We start from the raw sequence: 21,051 nt of genomic DNA, 5'->3' as shown, positions 1-21,051 counted from the left end.
AAAGAAAGAAAGAAAGAAAGAAAGAAAGAAAGAAAGAAAGAAAGAAAGAAAGAAAGAAAGAAAGAAAGCGTGGGGGTCTAAAGATCCTGTGAGACATAGCTGCAGGGAAAGAGAGAGAGAGAGAAAGAAAGAAAGAAAGAAAGAAAGAAAGAAAGAAAGAAAGAAAGAAAGAAAGAAAGAAAGAAAGAAAGAAAGAAAGAAAGAAAGAAAGAAAGAAAGCGTGGGGGTCTAAAGATCCTGGGAGACATAGCTGCAGGGAAAGAGAGAGAGAAAGAAAGAAAGAAAGAAAGAAAGAAAGAAAGAAAGAAAGAAAGAAAGAAAGAAAGAAAGAAAGAAAGAAAGAAAGAAAGAAAGAAAGAAAGCGTGGGGCGAGGGGTCTAAAGGAAAGACAGAAAGAAAGAAAGAAAGAAAGAAAGAAAGAAAGAAAGAAAGAAAGAAAGAAAGAAAGAAAGAAAGAAAACGTGGGGTGTGGGGGTCTAAAGATAGAGAGATAGAGACTAAAGGAAATGGAGAGGGAGTGAGGGAGACTTTGATGCAGCTGTGAAGGCATAATTTGATCTCCTATGCCACCAAAACTGAGACATGGGGCATGAAATATTTATTTGACCCAACAATCAGCAAAACCGGAGACGAACAAGAAATACAGGCAGACACTCGGTCTCTGAGAGGATGCCGCTGACTGTCAAAGAAATCTCTGCACTTTTGTTTGCACCCATTTATTTTTATTATTATGACTCTATGTTTTTTTCTGAAATGATATGTATTTTTGTATTTATTTTATTGAGGGCTTGTCCAATCTTGTTAAAGTGATTAGAGTTTACCTTGATTTTCAGTGATATTGAATAATTAAAGAGATATTTACCTTGTGCGTGTGTGTGTGTGTGTGTGTGTGTGTGTGTGTGTGTGTGTGTGTGTGTGTGTGTGTGTGTGTGTGTGTCTGTGTCTGTGTGTGTGTGTGTGTGTGTGTGTGTGTGTTCATGCAGCTACACAGATGTGCATGCATGTGTGTGTGCTCTGTGCGCGTGTGTGTGTGTGTGTGTGCACTTAATCATTAATGATAGAATGTGTGTTTACACCCACTAAAGCCTTCCCGTGCCCTTAAAGATCTGAAGGTAATAACACCATCCATCACGTGTGTGTGTGTCTGTGTGTGTGTGTGTGTGTGTGTGTGTGTGTGTGTGTGTGTGTGTGTGTGTGTGTGTGTGTGTGTGTGTGTGTGTGTGTGTGTGTGTGTGTGTGTGTGTGTGTGTGTGTGTGTGTGTGTGAAAGAGAGAAAGAAACGAAAGGGAGAATAGACTGGCGACTCAGCATAGACTCAGACTCATAGCATCAGACTCCCTCTCCAGGCATTCTGTATCTGTTAAAAAAGGAATATCACCATGTTGGGCATAAATAAAATATTAAATTCTGTTGAGACTCCTAAAAATAAATGATTTTATCTATGGCACTTTAATAAACCAATAAAAATTGCAGATTATCAAAAAGATACAACCTAAAAATCAACATTACACATCCACTTTGCGCTTAAGGGTGAGGTTTTTACTACTTTTGTTCTACCCTTATTTTTTATTTATTTTTGTTACAGAGGATGATGGGACACAATTTGTGAAGTTGAAAGCTGATAATTTAGTTATTGTTTTTTACTCTGCTGAGAAATCTATGTTGAGTGAGCATCACTGAATGTGAGAGATGTATCTAAATTATTCATGACAAGGTGTGGCATTATTCTTTAACATGTTTTGAATGCATGGACGTGTGTTTCCGCCACTGAAAAAAAAACAGTAATTGTGAGTTTTAATCTCACAATTCTGAGAAGACAAAAAATTCTGTGATTTATAAACTTCGAAATTGCGAGAAATAATGTCACAATTTGGAGATATAAACTCGCAATTCTTTCTTTTTTTTCCCTTACAATTTTGAAATATAAACTTGTGAGATAAAAAAAAATTGCTATTTCTTTTTTTTATTCACAAGCTTTCATATGAATGTGTGTTTGCATGGTACAAAGTTTGAAGGAGCCTTCGCTCATATATTGACAGCACTGTCCATAAAGCATATCTTTAAAATATTTGTGTTCAACACACATTTCTTTTTCAAAAAGAGCTTTGAGAATTATGGAGTGGTGGACTGGGATTTATTTGAAACAAGTCTACTGTTATTATAGACTCAGCATCAAAAATGCCCTCCATCCTCACTGTGCGTGTTCACAAGTCCACCCACTTACATTTGTGAATAAAAGATAACAGCCTAAAAATGTGTGCCAAATGCAAAAAGTGCATCCATGCCTTTTTTTTCGTTTTTTTTTGTTGCAAAGGACACATTTAAAGAGCTAGACCCACATTAAATTAAAGATACAAAATTACCTGGCTTTTGTAACCTCAAAACAGTATATGGGTCAGTGATGGTGATGGTGACTTACCGACTAAATCCAAATCCAAAAAATGGTGTCCATTAACTCTTTGATTCTTCAAAATATCTTGTGTTCCATTTCAGTCGCTCACGTTCGACGTAGTCGGTGTGTCGACTGTATGGGATCACGCTTAGGGAGCCTGTCATCTTCGAGTACTGTTAAAACGAGCCAATGCACATTGGCGTGCGAGTTCTGCATCTCACACTCCGCCCCGCGGCGCGGGTATAAATACGGAAGTGGATGAACGCACCAGTTGTCTTTCGCTTTGGAGCCGTTTGGTCTTCATGTCGATGTCTCTGAAGAGTGTTGTTATATTACAACGAGCTATAGTGTTGGCACTTCTTCAGGAAGTCCCTCGAGGTGCTGGTGGTTGTACAGCGCGAGTGCAGCAGTGGTAGCGAGCCTTCTGAGCTCTCAACTGCTGTTTTAACAGCATCACAATTCTGTGTTTGTGTTTGTTTGTCTGATGACTGGTTGAGGGCGAGGAAAGTGAGTGCTTCACTGGTAAAGACTGCACCATCCCTGTCAGTGTTGCCGCGATCATTCCCCTGTGTGCTCCGGCACTGGAGAGAGTTATTCATTTCCTGAAAGAGTAACACGGGTGCTTTTGCATCTTTTTCAAGATGTCATTCCACCCGTGCATTTCTGGATGCAGTCGGTCCCTGTCCCCCTCTGACAGTCACAATTGTTGCATCACGTGTTTGGGCTTAAAGCACACTGAAGCAGCTTTTGTGGATGGTTCATGTTCCCATTTCGGGAATATGACTGTCTCGGTGTTGAGATCGAGACTCGCCTTCAGAGTCCCCATTACCATGCCCCACCCTAGGGTGCCGTATGGGATGGGTGATCGGAGGATAGTGATGGAATACCCCCCCGGTAACCATTCCCTGTGGGCTCAATCCTCCATCACACCACAGGCGGTGCAGTCCCCCAATGAGCGTGATGGTCCCTCTGTAATGGACCGACCAGCCGTTTTATTCGGAGCCCCTCCAGAGGACGCCTCTGGAGATGATGACTCGGCTGCGTTATCTCCCTCTGGGAGTGTAACGTTGCCCGAGCCAGATCCAGAAATGTCAGCTATGCTGAAAAGGGCTTCAGTGGAATCCTCCATTCTCCACCGGGAATCCTGTCCCGCTCAGTCTCGGTTGGATGATTGGTTTCTCAGGGCCGGGCCGTGCTGGTTCCTGGACTCCCCAATATCCGAGGTTGGGCTGTTCCGCGACGCGGTGGAGTCCTCTGCTAACCAAACGCAGACGGAGGCCATCCGGCACATCCTACCCCAGTGTCCCGCTGCTGCCTCCACCCTGCCGCCGCTTCTGCTCCCGCTGAACCTCCGCAACAGCCTCCACCCAGGCCTCAGCATGGAGCCAGCCCCAGGCAAACCACCCAGCCTGTCAAATGCACTGCCAAACCAGGTGGCAAGTGTAAGACTAAGCGTCCCTGAGACAGGCCACCCAGGGATGGGGGCACGAGCTCTTCAGATGGTTACAGTTCCTCCCCCGAATTTGTATTCCCATTCTTGGGTCCCAAGAGGATCAGACTGGTGGTATTCAACCCTGTAAAGCCTTGCATGCCTAAGCACCCTCTTGTGTCGCCAGCCGGCAGCCAGGGGCGGTTCGAGGACACGATTATGCCTTCACCCGTACCCCCTGCCGACCCATGGAGACAGGTAAGTGTTGCACTGCACACTCAGACCCCGTTTCGGGTCACCCCTGGGCCTTCCGAGCCAGGTCCCTGTCCTCCACCTCGCTGCCCCACCTCGGGTACGTCTGTAGTGCCTCTGGTCCCCCTGGCCCGGTTTGTGGAAGCCTAGAGAGTGCTTCCCAACTGGTCCAGCTGGCTCCTCCGTACCATCAGACTCAGCTACACGTTTCATCTCGCCCAAGTTCTGCTCAATCGTGCCGCCGATGAGCTCTCATGACAATCTGTGGCCCAGGGAGAGTGGCGACTCCATCCCCGGGCAGTACAGCTGATCTGGGACCACTTCGGGGCTGCACAGATAGATCTGTTTGCCTATCCGGACTTGTCCCATAGGCAGTTGTTTTACTCCCTGACCGAGGGGACCCTCGGCACGGATGCGCTGGCACACAGCTGGCCCCGGGGCCTCCGCAAGTATGCGTGTCTCCCAGTGAGCCTTCTTGCACAGACTCTGTGCAAAGTCAGGGAGGAAGAGGAGCAGGTCATGGGGAGGCATGCTTACGCCCTGAAGTGGAACCTGTTCGTTGAGTGGTGTTCTTCTCACCAAGAAGACCCCCGAAGTTGTTCAATCGGTTCCGTGCTTTCTTTCCAGCAAGATGGGTTGGAGCGAGGGCTGTCTCCCTCCACAGTCAAAGTGTATGTTGCATCTACTGCCGCACATCAAGATGCAGTGGATGGGACGTCAGTGGGAAAGCACTACTTGAAAGGGAACGTCTCGGTTACGTAGCTAACCCTCGTTCCCTGAAGGAGGGAAAGGAGACGTAGTCCCATTGCCACACCGCTGACTCCGGGCTCCACTCAGCTCCTCAGCGAAAAAACAACTGGTGCGTGCAATGCATCCACTTCCTTATTTATACCCGCACCGTGGGGCGGAGTGTGAGATGCAGATCTCGCACGCCAATGTGCATTGGCTCGTTTTAACAGTTCTCGAAGATGACAGGCTCGCAATCATGATCCCAATCAGTCGACACATCGACTACATTTCCATTCCCTCCATCAGGGAACAAGGGTTAAATCTTCATTTTTGGGTGAACTATCGCTTTAATCTTAGTTAATGTTAATCTCACCATTTGCTTATACATTTTTAAGATCAAAAGTTGTTAACATCTATTAACATTAGTTCTATCATGAGAACTCTCAGAAGAGTTTTAGCATGGAAATGTATAAGACGATATTAATGCATTTGGTCTTGTTGGAAGTACAGGTGGAGGGTTTCAGAAGAACTCTGAGTGCAAACTGCTATGGTGAATGCCAACCAGCTATATACATGTTGAGCAGCAAGCTCATTGGTTTCAACCAACAACCAATCAGCTTGTGCCATGTAGTTAATGATGTAAATATATTCAGTTAAAGACCCATCAGCCTGCTGCATCTAGAAATTCTTGACAGAACTTGGTATTTAATGCAATGAGTTTTTTATTTTATTTAAATAACATTAACAAAGGTTAATAATTGCTGTAAGAATGTATTGCTCATTGTTAGTTAATGTATTAACTAATGTTAACAAATAAACCTTATTGTAAAGTGTTACTATTTGTTTTCTTTTTCTGTTTTTCACATATCACATATTTTGGCCTTTTTATTAAAAGTATTTTTTTCAACAGGTTAGATGGTATTAAATTAAATTAAACTTCTTAATATTTATGATTCAAACATTCAAAATACATGTAATAATCATCATTCCAAAGTTGGGTATGCTTACATGTATTCAAGGTGAAAGAAAAGCATTTTACTATTTGATGGTTGCACCTCCTAACATTCTCTTTACAAAATGGTAAAACTTAAACAAAAGAAAAACAAGAAACCATCATAAATATACATAAAAAATACACCTCTAAGAATACACCATATTTATTATCATCACAGGCATTCTTATAGTCACTGATGCATATATACATAAATTGTGATATACAACTGTGAATTGCAGTATGCATTGGTGAAAAGTGTTCATACTGTTTTGATTCAGTTATTAACAAAAATTTTATTAATTTTGAGTGCTTGAGAACTTGTGTGCTATGAATATCCACATAAAGAAATAACATTTTTGATGAATTTTATGGAATCGTGCCGTATTTAATGTAACAGTTGAATTTTACTGTGCATCTTGGTAGATCAAAGTATCCCACTGCACTGATTTAAAGTCAAAGCACGACTGGCAGGCTCTTTTAACTTCAGTAGAAACGTATTTCCTGAACTGCATCTACAGCTTGTCTTTGCAGACTTACATGCTCCATCTGTACCAAACATTACAAGCATCCAAACTCATGCTATCCTTTCATACAGATCATCTGGAAACTCCTTGTTTTCTGCATTAAGCTTTTAGAAATCATATATTTTCACTGTTGCAGACAAACTCAGCCATGTTGATGCCTTGTTTAGCACCTTGGGTGATAAAATGTTGTTGACACTTTTCTTTAAAGTAGGAATGCAGCAGAGAGCCCTAACACTAAATGCTTTGTATAAAATTTACAGCAGCCTTTCACTGTATTAATATACTTTTATAGATGTGCTAGTTGTTTTGTTTACATAACAGCTCTTGACATTAAAAAACATTTAAAAAATAGCCTTGCACAATGCGTTATTGTAACGCGACAATATGCTACCTAATTTTAAGTTCTCCTGGGAAAATTTGGAAATCAAAATTATGATATAATGTGTGTTCACCCTCAAGTTGTTCCAAACCTGTATGAATTTCTTTCTTCTGCTGAACACAAAAGAAGAAATTTTACAATGTCGGTAACCAAACTTTTGATGGACCCAATTGACTTCCATGGTATTTTCCCTCCCGATACTATGGAAATCAATGGAGCCCGTTTGGTTACACTTATTCTTCAAAATATCTTCTTTTCATCTTCATAATATCACCCTGAGTTAGCTGTACACAGTCCGCCATGTTTATCTCCTCGCCAGAGCATTTAACAGCAGCCTTCAAGTAAGAAAATTCTTCTTATTAAAGCTACTAAAGTTATCAAGTTAGCAGTGAGTTATTTGTTGTCATATTTAGCAGTAGGTACTGTATATCACGCTAATATACACATGCGATTTCTTTACTTGCTGTTTACGTTCACAGACATAATGTGTTTATGTGAACTTTGTGTTTGTGAAACTTTGTTTTTTACATAACCTTGTGTGTATTTGACAGTTTAAGCACAGTAAGACGTGAAAGACAAATTCGTGCTTCGGATATGCGCGCTCAGAAAAACATATATCAGAAGTTTTGACTGATATGGCTTTAAAACACATGCAGATCATAAACTTTCATGATGATGAAGAACTGCAAGGTCATGTGAGCATGACTGCGATCCGAGGTGACAATCAAAATCAAACAAATTTTTTTGTTTTTGGCGAAGTATCCCAGGCACGAGCTGTAAAGGTTCCGCCCTCTTCTGGAAAGCGGGGTAGGGAGCAGCAGCTCATTTTCATGCATGAAAATGTATTTCAGATACATGCATGAAAACAGGATGTTTTTCCTTCTACTAAAAAATGGGCATTTACAACATGGGTATAATAAATGACCAATGGGGTATTTTAAGCTGAAACTTCACAGACACATTCTGGGGACACCTGAGACTTTTATTACATCTTGTAAAAAATTTTTTCATTCTTGTGCTGCACTGAGAATAATGAGAAATGTGTTCATATGAAGGTGTACATGTCTTTAAGGATTTATTTGTGTTATTTTCATCTTGAAGGGACTGTTCATCCAAAAGTGACATTTCTATTATCATTTATTCACCCTCATGTTGTTCCAAATCCGTATGAGTTTCTTTCTTCTGCACAACACAAAAGGAGATGTTAGGTAGAATGACAGCCTCAGTCACCATTTATTTTCATTGTATGGAAAACAGACACAATCAAAGTGAATGGTGACTGCGGCTGTCAGTCCTCAACAGTATGCCAGACATCTCCTTTTGCGATCCACGTTAAAAGGAAAGTATGTCATGCAGTTTTGGAATGATATGAGAGTGAGTACAGTAAATGATGACAGTACTTTAATTTTTGGGTGAACTGTCCCTTGAATGTCTTTCTTTCCAAACCTGTTGCCTCGTAAAAGGCATTTTTTCATCAACAAACCAAATTGTGTCAAATCAATATTCACAATTACACCCTAATACAACCATTAACAATTGGCTTTCATCTTGAACCTTCAATCAAACCCCCAATCTGCAAATTCAAGGATCAATAAAAATCCTCCCAGGTAATTGTGACACACAATATGAGGGCAGCATTTCTAGCATATTTCAACTAACCCAACCACTGGCTCCTGGAGAGTGTCACGGTGTGTGTAGGCAGGAAGCACTAGGAGACGAGGAATAACTGCTAACAGGAATTTAATATACAAAAACTCAGGAACTGCAACACTTACAACCATATAAACGCAATAACCGACCAGGAGTGAGGGAGAACACTGTGTTTACATACACAGAGAACAGATAGGGGAACAAGACACAGCTGGGGCAAATTAACTAGACACAGGTGACTAAACTGAGGACAAACGAGGAGCGGGAAAACTGAATAGGACTGAACCAAAACACCAATCAAGGGGAAACCCAGGACACACATGTAACATTACGCCCCCTCCCAAAAAGGCGTGTTCCCACGCCGTACAAACACCAATGGGGTGGGGGGGTGGGCGCCCTGGAGGCTGACGAGGTGGAGGCCGATCTGGAGCAGGAAGCCTCCAGGGCGGAGCAGGACGTGGGCGTGGCCAGGGCGGAGCAAACGAACCCTCGGGCGTCCAGGGCGCAGCTGTTGGACCCTCGGGCGTCCAGGGCGGAGCAAGACGTGCAGGCGGCCAGGGCGGAGCAGGACGTGCAGGCGGCCGTGCCGGTGAAGACCCTACGGGTGGCCGTGGCGGTGAGGACCCTTCGGGCGGCCGTGGCGGTGAGGGCCCCTCGGGTGACCGTGGCGGTGAGGGCCCCTCGGGCGGCCGTGGCGGTGAGGACCCTTCGGGCGGCCGTGGCGGTGAGGACCCCTCGGGCGGCCATGGTGGTGTGGACCCTTCGGGCGGCCATGGCGGTGAGGACCCTTCGGGTGGCCGTGGGCCCTTGGGTCCTTGCCCCCCCCCCCAAAAAAGTAATGGGGAGAGTGACTGGGTCAGGAAAATGTTCAGGACTGGACGGAACCAGCGGTGAAAGGGTCTCTGGGCTGGACGGAACCAGCGGTGAAAGGGTCTCTGGGCTGGACGGAACCAGCGGTGAAAGGGTCTCTGGGCTGGACGGAACCAGCGGTGAAAGGGTCTCTGGGCTGGACGGAACCAGCGGTGAAAGGGTCTCTGGGCTGGACGGAACCAGCGGTGAAAGGGTCTCTGGGCTGGACGGAACCAGCGGTGAAAGGGTCTCTGGGCTGGACGGAACCAGCGGTGAAAGGGTCTGTGGGCTGGACGGAACCAGCGGTGAAAGGGTCTCTGGGCTGGGCGGAACCAGCGGTGAAAGGGTCTCTGGGCTGGGCTGGACGGAACCAGCGGTGAAAGGGTCTCTGGGCTGGGCTGGACGGAACCAGCGGTGAAAGGGTCTCTGGGCTGGGCTGGACGGAACCAGCGGTGAAAGGGTCTCTGGGCTGGACGGAACCAGCGGTGAAAGGGTCTCTGGGCTGGACGGAACCAGCGGTGAAAGGGTCTCTGGGCTGGACGGAACCAGCGGTATTGGGTTCGCGGGACTGGACGGCGCCAGCGGTGAAAAAGTCTCTAGGCTGGACGGCGTCAGCGGCGAGGGCTCTGGGCTGCACGGCGTCAGCGGGGGGGAAGGCTCTGTTCTGGACGGGACCAGCGGGGAAGGCTCTGTGCTGGACGGGACCAGCGGGGAAGGCTCTGTGCTGGACGGGACCAGCGGGGAAGGCTCTGTGCTGGACGGGACCAGCGGGGAAGGCTCTGTGCTGGACGGGACCAGCGGGGAAGGCTCTGTGCTGGACGGGACCAGCGGGGAAGGCTCTGTGCTGGACGGGACCAGCGGGGAAGGCTCTGTGCTGGACGGGACCAGCGGGGAAGGCTCTGTGCTGGACGGGACCAGCGGGGAAGGCTCTGTGCTGGACGGGACCAGCGGGGAAGGCTCTGTGCTGGACGGGACCAGCGGGGAAGGCTCTGTGCTGGACGGGACCAGCGGGGAAGGCTCTGTGCTGGACGGGACCAGCGGGGAAGGCTCTGTGCTGGACGGGACCAGCGGGGAAGGCTCTGTGCTGGACGGGACCAGCGGGGAAGGCTCTGTGCTGGACGGGACCAGCGGGGAAGGCTCTGTGCTGGACGGGACCAGCGGGGAAGGCTCTGTGCTGGACGGGACCAGCGGGGAAGGCTCTGTGCTGGACGGGACCAGCGGGGAAGGCTCTGTGCTGGACGGGACCAGCGGGGAAGGCTCTGTGCTGGACGGGACCAGCGGCGAAGGCTCTGTGCTGGACGGGACCAGCGGGGAAGGCTCTGTGCTGGACGGGACCAGCGGGGAAGGCTCTGTGCTGGACGGGACCAGCGGGGAAGGCTCTGTGCTGGACGGGACCAGCGGGGAAGGCTCTGTGCTGGACGGGACCAGCGGCGAAGGCTCTGTGCTGGACGGGACCAGCGGGGAAGGCTCTGTGCTGGACGGGACCAGCGGGGAAGGCTCTGTGCTGGACGGGACCAGCGGGGAAGGCTCTGTGCTGGACGGGACCAGCGGGGAAGGCTCTGTGCTGGACGGGACCAGCGGGGAAGGCTCTGTGCTGGACGGGACCAGCGGGGAAGGCTCTGTGCTGGACGGGACCAGCGGGGAAGGCTCTGTGCTGGACGGGACCAGCGGGGAAGGCTCTGTGCTGGACGGGACCAGCGGGGAAGGCTCTGTGCTGGACGGGACCAGCGGGGAAGGCTCTGTGCTGGACGGGACCAGCGGGGAAGGCTCTGTGCTGGACGGGACCAGCGGGGAAGGCTCTGTGCTGGACGGGACCAGCGGCGAAGGCTCTGTGCTGGACGGGACCAGCGGCGAAGGCTCTGTGCTGGACGGGACCAGCGGCGAAGGCTCTGTGCTGGACGGGACCAGCGGCGAAGGCTCTGTGCTGGGCGGGACCAGCGGCGAAGGCTCTGTGCTGGACGGGACCAGCGGCGAAGGCCCTGTGCTGGACGGGACCAGCGGCGAAGGCTCTGCAGGGCTGGCTGGGACCAGCGGCGAAGGCTCTGCAGGGCTGGCTGGGACCAGCGGCGAAGGCTCTGCAGGGCTGGCTGGGACCAGCGGCGAAGGCTCTGCAGGGCTGGCTGGGACCAGCGGCGAAGGCTCTGCAGGGCTGGCTGGGACCAGCGGCGAAGGCTCTGCAGGGCTGGCTGGGACCAGCGGCGAAGGCTCTGCAGGGCTGGCTGGGACCAGCGGCGAAGGCTCTGCAGGGCTGGCTGGGACCAGCGGCGAAGGCTCTGCAGGGCTGGCTGGGACCAGCGGCGAAGGCTCTGCAGGGCTGGCTGGGACCAGCGGCGAAGGCTCTGCAGGGCTGGCTGGGACCAGCGGCGAAGGCTCTGCAGGGCTGGCTGGGACCAGCGGCGAAGACTCGGGGCTGGTTGGGACCAGCAGCGAAGACTCGGGGCTGACCCGGGACCAGCAGTGAAGACTCGGGGCTGACCCGGGACCAGCAGTGAAGACTTGGGGCTGACTGGGACCAGCAGTGAAGACTTGGGGCTGACTGGGACCAGCAGTGAAGACTTGGGGCTGACTGGGACCAGCAGTGAAGACTTGGGGCTGACTGGGACCAGCAGTGAAGACTTGGGGCTGACTGGGACCAGCAGTGAAGACTTGGGGCTGACTGGGACCAGCAGTGAAGACTTGGGGCTGACTGGGACCAGCAGTGAAGACTTGGGGCTGACTGGGACCAGCAGTGAAGACTTGGGGCTGACTGGGACCAGCAGTGAAGACTTGGGGCTGACTGGGACCAGCAGTGAAGACTTGGGGCTGACTGGGACCAGCAGTGAAGACTTGGGGCTGACTGGGACCAGCAGTGAAGACTTGGGGCTGACTGGGACCAGCAGTGAAGACTTGGGGCTGACTGGGACCAGCAGTGAAGACTTGGGGCTGGGTTGGATCAGCGATGATGACTCGGGGCTGGCTGGGATCAGCGGCGGAAGCTCTGTGTCCCAGTCAATAAGCGAATCCTCCTCTTCAAGCACTACCATGATCCCCACTGGTACGGTGGGTATGGCGCGATGCATAAGCTCGGTACTGGACGGGACCAGCGGCGCAGGTTCGGAGCTGGATGGGACCCGCGATGAATGCTCGGCCATCTTGGGTGAAGCGGGGGACACGGAGCTCTTGGAGAGGTATGTAGAAGATTCCGGATCGATGTGAACTGGGCCTACATACTTCCGGATAGGGACTGAATGATGATTTTGACTAGCTTCTGCATAGTCAACGAGGAAATCAGAGCCATGTAATTCAAGGACATAATTAATAAAGTCCGGGACAGACTTATAACAATCATCAACGGAGATGAGACGGAATAAATTATCATCATCCAGTCCAATCCGGAAACAGGCATTAATTGTGGAATTACCCCAGTTCACTAGATGGGAAACATCCAGGAACTCCTCAACATACCTCTCCAAAGAACGGCCATTCTGCTGAATGGTGGCGAGCTTGTCTTCAGCCATCACGTTCATCTTTTTGGTCGGTTATTCTGTCACGGTGTGTGTAGGCAGGAAGCACTAGGAGACGAGGAATAACTGCTAACAGGAATTTAATATACAAAAACTCAGGAACTGCAACACTTACAACCATATAAACGCAATAACCGACCAGGAGTGAGGGAGAACACTGGGTTTACATACACAGAGAACAGATAGGGGAACAAGACACAGCTGGGGCAAATTAACTAGACACAGGTGACTAAACTGAGGACAAACGAGGAGCGGGAAAACTGAATAGGACTAAAACAAAACACCAAGCAGGGGGAAACCCAGTACACACATGTAACAGAGAGGTCTTATTGCAGGGAAGAGTTGCTTATTGTGCCTCTTATACCTCACCTAATCATCATCAATGCATCGCCATCATCATTATTATTGTCACACTTAAGCCTTCTTAAAGGCGTTCTCACTAAGCACAGATTGGTTCTGAAGTCTTTAAAAAGACATCACCTGTAACAGTACGTTCTGTCTACATTTACTTGTTAGCTTAGAAGGCTGTCTAAGTAAAATCCACAGTGCTGAAAACGCCCGCTTATCATTTGCAAAGGCTTTCCATTATGTCTAAATTAAGCTTTTTCATAGACTGAGGAATCACTAATGCATTTTATCTCTCATAAACATATAAATAGACAAATAGATGCAGACACACAAAGGTGTAATTACAGTATCTTGCATAAATTCTGTTTTTTTTTTTAGTCTTAACCCTTGTTATGTGGGTCAAGTTGTTGGAAATACTAGTCAACCTATGATTTTTTTTTTCATTTAGAATCATGAAAATGCATGCAAAGTTTCAACACTCTGATGTAGGCTATTGTAGAATGTGCATATCAAATTTCTATTAAGATTATGATTTGACCCACAACTGCAATGTAGCCTATGTATTTTGTTAGTTGCTCAAATACCCTTTACATTTATACATTTGGCAGTTGCTTTTTTCCAAGAAAATGTACACAAAGTCGATGCCGTACATTTAATATAATAATGTAATAATGTAACAATTTGAAATAATATTAACAAATTATGAATTAGTGTTTTAAATGTAATTTTTTAAATATAGAAATATGAGGTGACATTTTTTTTAATGAAATAATACTGTTCCTTTAATACTTTTATATGAAACTGTATTAGGTGTCGGCAAGGCTTAATAAGTGTGTCAAAGAATCCACTCATTTGTTCAAACCGACTGATTCATCTGTGTTGCAAGGAGACGCAACTGTTCTGCTTTGCTCTGAACTTTTGTTCGTGAAATAGAGCAAAAACAGTCCAAAAAATACATTACTGTGTTTAAAATTGTGTGTGGAAAAATGATAAAAACTAAATATTAAAATTACATTTGCAATCTTGCTGATATTTGGGAAAGCAAAATCTCATCAGACAAAATCTGATCAACTCATATCTTGAATTTTACAGAATTATTTTTTCAAGTTGGTTCCATTTTCTACCCAGCAAACACTATAGCGTTTCCTCGCTGGCTGTCACCAGTAAATGCTGCTCTTCTTGATTTACGCGATGGCTATGACGAGGGGGCAGGCATGCGGTCTCGCAGAATTAGATCTTCATGCAGTTTTCGGGCACACACTTTATTGAGAATTCACGAGTTGACGGAAATGTATTCACTGTGAACTCGTGAATTCTCAATAACGTGTGTGCCCGAAAACTGCATGAAGATCTAATTCTGCGAGACCGCATGAGCCCCTGCCCCCTCGACTTATTTGAAATAAGTCAAATAGAATAAATGGTATGCATATTTGACGTGCTGTCCGAGGACAGGGCTCCGGGCTCGGTGTTCGGCCCGAACCCAGCCTACTCCCCCAGTATTCCTGGCTGTGGAAGGAACAAGCCAAGAGTGAGGTGCCGTAGTGGAGGGATGCTGAAAAACTTTAAAGGAATGGTGAGTCGACTGAGTGCATATGCTTCCTCTCATGCTGATGAGATAGACATGATGATTGTTCATGACAAGTCATTGGATTGATTATTTGAACGTGCTCCTCCCCTGCTGCCCAGTTTGAGTTCCAGGTAAGCACACAAAATAAGCGCTTTGCAAATGTTCATTAAAATAACAAGAAATAGTATTATATCAAAAAGTCATAAACTCTCAATTTTTTTTGTTTGTTAATTTATTAATTTATTTATTGTTTGTTTGTTTGTTTTGTTTGTAGTGTCTGATAACTATTTATGCTAAAGGTTTTCTGTTTTATTGAATAATTCACTCGGAAATTAAAAATTCGGTCATTACTCACCCTTCAGATTGTGTGCTATGTAAATGCCATACAATAACTTTTTATGACAAAGAGACTGAAAATCATGATTGACAAAACAGGAAAAACACATTTACAGCACTCTTGCAGTACAATAGCAGACAAGCAGCCCAGAAGGTCTAAAGCCAGCAATAGGAAGGTTATATATTTTTGTTAAATAGGCTACAATTACTTCTTCAGTACAAAAAATAAATAAATAAAAAAAAATAAAAAAAACTTAAATATTTGCAGGAACTTATACTAAAGCTGTAATCCCTGTGGTTGGAGAAATATGATACATACAAGCAGTGCATTTTATGATGCCCACAGATACTAAGCTATATTATAATATTGATCTGCCTGCATTGACACCATTACATGAGAACTGCACTAAGCTGGACGATGACATCACTGTTTTCTCCAGAGCGGCTGTATAGATAAATTAACTAAATTAATTTAATTAACTTTTTTACAACAGAAAGGAACCATCACTGAACTTTCTTAAAGGTGCTCTAAGCGATGTCACACGTTTTTTAGGCCAAAACATTTTTTGTCAAATACAGCAAACACCTCCTCACTATCCTGTCCCCTGTCCCCTGAACACACTGTAAAAAAATGTGGTCTCTGCAGACACCCCAGGCTCCAAAAACGGCAACAAAAACAAACTGGGCTAACCTGCACCACGAAACATAACAAACTGTTCCAGCCAATGACCGACAAGAAGGATTAGGGGATGGGGTTTGGGGGGTTAGTGCGCGGATGAGAAAGAGGGAGGGTCTAGCCAAGGGGGTAATCCATTAGCCGGAAACTGAAGTCTCGCGGGGGCCGCCATTGTAGCAGAACTTCACATGCTGTTAGCATTCCATTGACTCCCATTCATTTTGGCCTCACTTTGACAGCGAATAACTTTACATCTGAGGCATCCAAAGACTTAATTTGTCCATTATCTAAAGAAACACGACAATGTATAAAAGGCTCCATTACTTTGTATCTTACGTTATGGCCCGTTAAGACGTTTTTGTAAAAATAGGCTAACGATTGCGTCATAAACACGCGACTTTCTGTAGCACAATAGAGAAATTACCCTATAGACCGGAGGAGAAGCTCACAGGCAATCTTTTACTGTCTATGAGGCAATCGGGGGGACATGGAGGCATAAAGTCAAGGGAGAAGTCTGTAGATAGAGAGTCCATAAAAGCAACAGGACAAAATATTTCAACAACGTTTTTGAGGAATTAGGTGATTCAGATTTGTCTTGGTACAGCTACTAGAAGATTTTCAACTGTCAGACTGTCGTCAAGCTCAGTTTGAGGCTGCGCAGTACGCTCAGCCATCAGGAAGTGAGTGCTCTAATCGGGCTTCAGTTTTCTCCGTTGAAATCAAGGGGGTCGCTGTGTCCATTTCTTTTACTCTCTATGGGTCTAGCTAGCCTCCATTTGTTTGACAATACTTTGAACATCAACAAGAAGTGACGTCTGATCTGCTGTACAGCCGAAAACAAATTGTAAAGCTCCTTTGAAACAATCTAAAAGGTGACTATTGGTGCTTTTCAATAACCAGTATCAGCTCAACTCGACTCGACTCGGCTCGGCTCGCTTTTCGCTCTGTTTTCCATTACAGATAGTACCTCCACAATAGTACCTTGTCGTCATAGCGACGTCACAGGAACTACGCGACACACACCCGCTACCCCCACACACACAGGACCATGGAGGAAATCGAGTGTATGTTGTTTGATCCTCGGGATGTGTCTATTTCTCACAGCAAGAAGACAAATGTTGTTTCAGGAGAGGCTGAGGGCAGCAAAACGAAACACTGCTGAAAAAAATAGCTCCGTCTGGCGCATGCAATGATGATGCAGTGAATAGTGACGATTCTCTCTGACCAATCAGCAGTCTGCTGTGTTTTCATCGCCAGTGGTGATACAAAAATAAGCACCCGAAAGCATCACATTTTTTACACAGTGGAAAACCAAACAAAGGCAAGTCGAGTCGAGTCGAGTCGAGCTGGTACTGTGTAGTGGAAAAGCGCCATATAACTGACTAAAATAAACAGGTTTATTTCTTGAGCTGGTCATGAAATAAGCCGAAATACTTTTTTCAGTGTGAATTTTGCACAGGCAGGGTTTACAAGTAAATCAGAGCAGTTTAATGCTAATGTAAAGCGTAACAAAACTGTACTTTCAAAAAGTTGTTATAGTTGCTGTTAAAAGTCACTGTTCTATTCACACTGCGGGACTATCTGGGGTAGCATTCAGTTGCTGCTGTGTCCACACCAAGCGTGCCGCACAAGCCCTGAAAAGTGAAGCCAAAACGTCTCGATGCTATAAAAACGGCGCTGTGGCGTCATGATTGACAGCTTTGATTGACAGGTTCTCTGAGATAAGTAGTCCCTGAAGCACCAACTGACTTTTTTACGGGATCATTGGAGGAGTGAGGAGATTGGACCTTTAAATTTAATATCTAAATTTCTATAATTAATTATTTCACACCGACATAATGGGTTGTTCTGCAGTAGAATGTGCTAATCGATCGGGCATGTCCGATCAATGTCCTTTGAGTTTTTTGCGCATGCAAAATAAATGAATAAATTATAGGATGCTAACCTAGCTAAAACAGACTACATGAGCTAAATATGAAGTTGATTTAGCTGTCCACCAAATTGTGATAGTTGTTTAATTGCAGTAATATGAGTAGGCTACTTGTATTTTACAGTATAGGTCCTATATTAACACATTAATATATCCTATACTATATGATATATTAATGTGTTACTTTTTAAATATGACTATGTGGTTAGTAGCTATATTTACCTTATTTTAACGAGGTACTGCAATCAGCAGACATCAAAATTGGAGCAGAACGGAGCATATATTTTTATATAGCATGTTAAAATTGTCACTTTTTGAGGGTGAGCAAAAACGCACCGTTTTTGTGTCTGTCCCTTTAAATGCAAATGAGCTGCTGCTCCCGGCACAGAGGGCGGAGCTTCAACAGCTTGTGTCCTTAGCAGCTTCGATTACCTCACACAGACATGCATTGAAAATTTCAAAAACTTTTCACCTTTTATGTTCAAACCGGAGTCGGAAAAAGATGGAGAGACTCAAGAAGTGACAACATGTAGAATGCAACAGGACATTTCTGAATGGTCAGTTGATGAATTTATGTATCTTATGTCAAGTTATCTTCTAGTCATTGATTAGCATGTTCTGTCATGATAATCTTTAAATCGCTTTCCCGGGGGCGGGGTTTATGTCAATTTTAAGGTTCGTGAGGTCACTAACCCGCGAGGAAGCTCGCCGTTTGTTGTAGTCCTTAAAAAGCGATTTCTTTAAAAGAAAATATCTCACTTTGCTTTGAACTTTGAGCGTTTTAACTTTGCAGATGTTGTTTATACTCAAACAGCAACATTACACACTAACTAAAGTTAGAAAAGTGAAATCATAATAAACCACCCCTTTTAAATATATCTAGTTCTGTCATGAAGCTCTAGATGGTAGAATGATAGGGCATTTACATTAAATCTGCAAGCAATCACATCATTACCACATGGCACAAGCGTACTGGCCCCTGCTGATCCTGCAGCCAATGAGATTGCTTGCTCAACATTTAAATACTCTGGTTCATTGTTTGCTGTTAGCTAGTCCTCGATCGCGCTATCAGAGTTCCTGAAAACCTCCACTTCCCCAGTTCCACCTGCCTAGATCTGCGTGGTATTTATTTGTCTATGTATGCAGCAACAACATATCTTGCATGCTTAGAGCAGAGTGTCTGTGCATCTATTAGCAGTAGCAAGACCAAATACATTAACATTGCCGTATTCAATTACATGCTTAAACTATTACGAGAAATGTCATGATTTAAATATATTTTGTATATCTATATATATATTTTTTTTTTGCTTTACAGTAAACTTAAACTTCAAAAACTTTTTTCCACTTTCATTGTTTGAAGGAATTCACTTCTGCAATAATTTTCTGTGTCTTCTTTAAAGCCGGGGACACCCTTAACGACTAGCTGCAGACTGTTTCCAACGACTGCAGCAGATTTTAAACACCAACTGTGAACACCAACCGAACGCAACTCTGCTCGTTTGGGCATGATCAGTCGTAAGTATCAAATTACATTAATTATCGGCCTTACAGTCATTAAATGTGTCCCCGGCATAAAAAGAGACTAACTGTATTCTAAAGCATTTATGAATTATATCCATATAAGTTTAGATCTATGCTCAAAAAAGGGGGAGGACAGTGAACTGGTAGTTTTTCCCTGCAGATTTTTATTCAAATTCTATTTCTTTCAATACGGACTTTAGTATTCAAATACCCAAATCCAAGTTGGCATCCTAGAAACACCATTGTCGGAAAGAGAAATATCTTAGTAACTGGAATAAGTTGATTGTGATGTGAATGAAGTACTAAAGTTATTCATTACAGTTAAAAGCACTACAGGACTCAAGTACTGTTTTATTTCTCCTCTAACTTCATGTAATTGCACTTTTCTGTATTTTCATTGGTCGCCTGCTTCGTTCTGCGCTCTGAGAACCCCGGGTCAATTTTCTCCGGTTTCTTTTTGTTAAAGGTGATTATAAAGCATTTACATTTTCTTATTTTATTATTAGGCTTCCACACAAGAGTTAGGATCCTTCTCGATCAGGGATTTTGATATAATGTACATCAGTTGTTTTGCTTAATATGTTCTATACTGTCTTCTCCATCAGGGTTTCTCAGTTCAGTCTGCATTTACATTGTAAATAAGTGAGTAAACTTTCTGTTCTGATGCTTTAATTTTGAAATGTAACTAGGAAACCTCCGTTACTGAAAGTTAGAGCTAAAACTGTATTCAGAGTAGAATCCCTGTAGGTTTTGATTCTAAATGTTTCTTATTTGACTCTTGTATTATTTTATATTTGATGGTGTATTTTGGGTTTCTGTGACTTGCATTAGACATTGGGCATTACATCCTTGGATACCTTGGTAAAATAAGGACTGAAAGACAGAATCAGCCACAGATATATACGCTCACTGACAGGTTGCATGTTTAAGAGACTGTAAATAAACTAGCAACTGACAGTGCAGAGCTCATGTTGTTCCAACCCCGTAAGACATCTTCGGAACATGAATTAAGTTATTTTTTATTAGATCTGAGAGCTGGATCACTGCTCCGACCATAGGCTTCTATCCCTTTAAACCCTCATGTTTGCCCTGTGTCTTTGTTGAGTTTTGAATGTTTCCTGTTGATGTTCTTGTTTTTCTTTTGAGTTTCCATTTTTGATTTTGATTTGAGTTTTATGTTTTAGAATTAAAGTTGCATTTGGGTTCACTTCAACTTGCCTCCAGAGGATTAAATCATTACACCTGGTCTAATTGTTAATACATAGGTATTAATATGTAACATTTACAGGTACAAAACATAAATTTGTGCATGTTTGGATAGATGATGAAACATACAATATATAGTGACAACATTTAAACATAAACATTATTACGTATTGTGCAGGGCAATGATGAACTGCATCCAAAATAAAAGTCTGTGTTTACATAATATATGTGTGTGTACTGTCTATAATTCTTTTGTATAAAATACACACATATGCATGTATATATCTAAAAAATATTTGCATGTGTATATATATATATATATATATATATATATATATAATTTATATTATATATAAATATTATATATATTTTTAAAAGTGTGTGTATTTATATATACAAAATAATTATACACAGTACACACACATATATTATGTAAATATAAACTTTTATTTTGGATGCGATTAATCGTTCCCCAGTAAAAATTAAAAATGTTTACTAATCGTTTATATCAAAGATATTAGTATAATTGCCCTTTTACCATTTTATAGATACATTTTAGATCCTTCAACCCTATACCCCAAAACACAAACATACTGTAAAGATTGTATAGGGGATGTAAATAGAATATATAACGTGTAGAGTCAAAAATGTGTTGGGGAAATTAAAATTTTAGCAACAATTATAAAATTCTAAATACAACAGAATTGAGATATTAATGCCACGATTGTATTCATTAATAAGGATAAGCAAAACTCCTGTGAGC

This window comes from Siphateles boraxobius, unplaced genomic scaffold (genome assembly GCF_051911475.1).
Source record: "Siphateles boraxobius isolate OS27281-9 unplaced genomic scaffold, OSU_SipBor_1 53, whole genome shotgun sequence".
NCBI lineage: Eukaryota > Metazoa > Chordata > Actinopteri > Cypriniformes > Leuciscidae > Siphateles > Siphateles boraxobius.
This window is presented reverse-complemented; position numbering follows the sequence as displayed.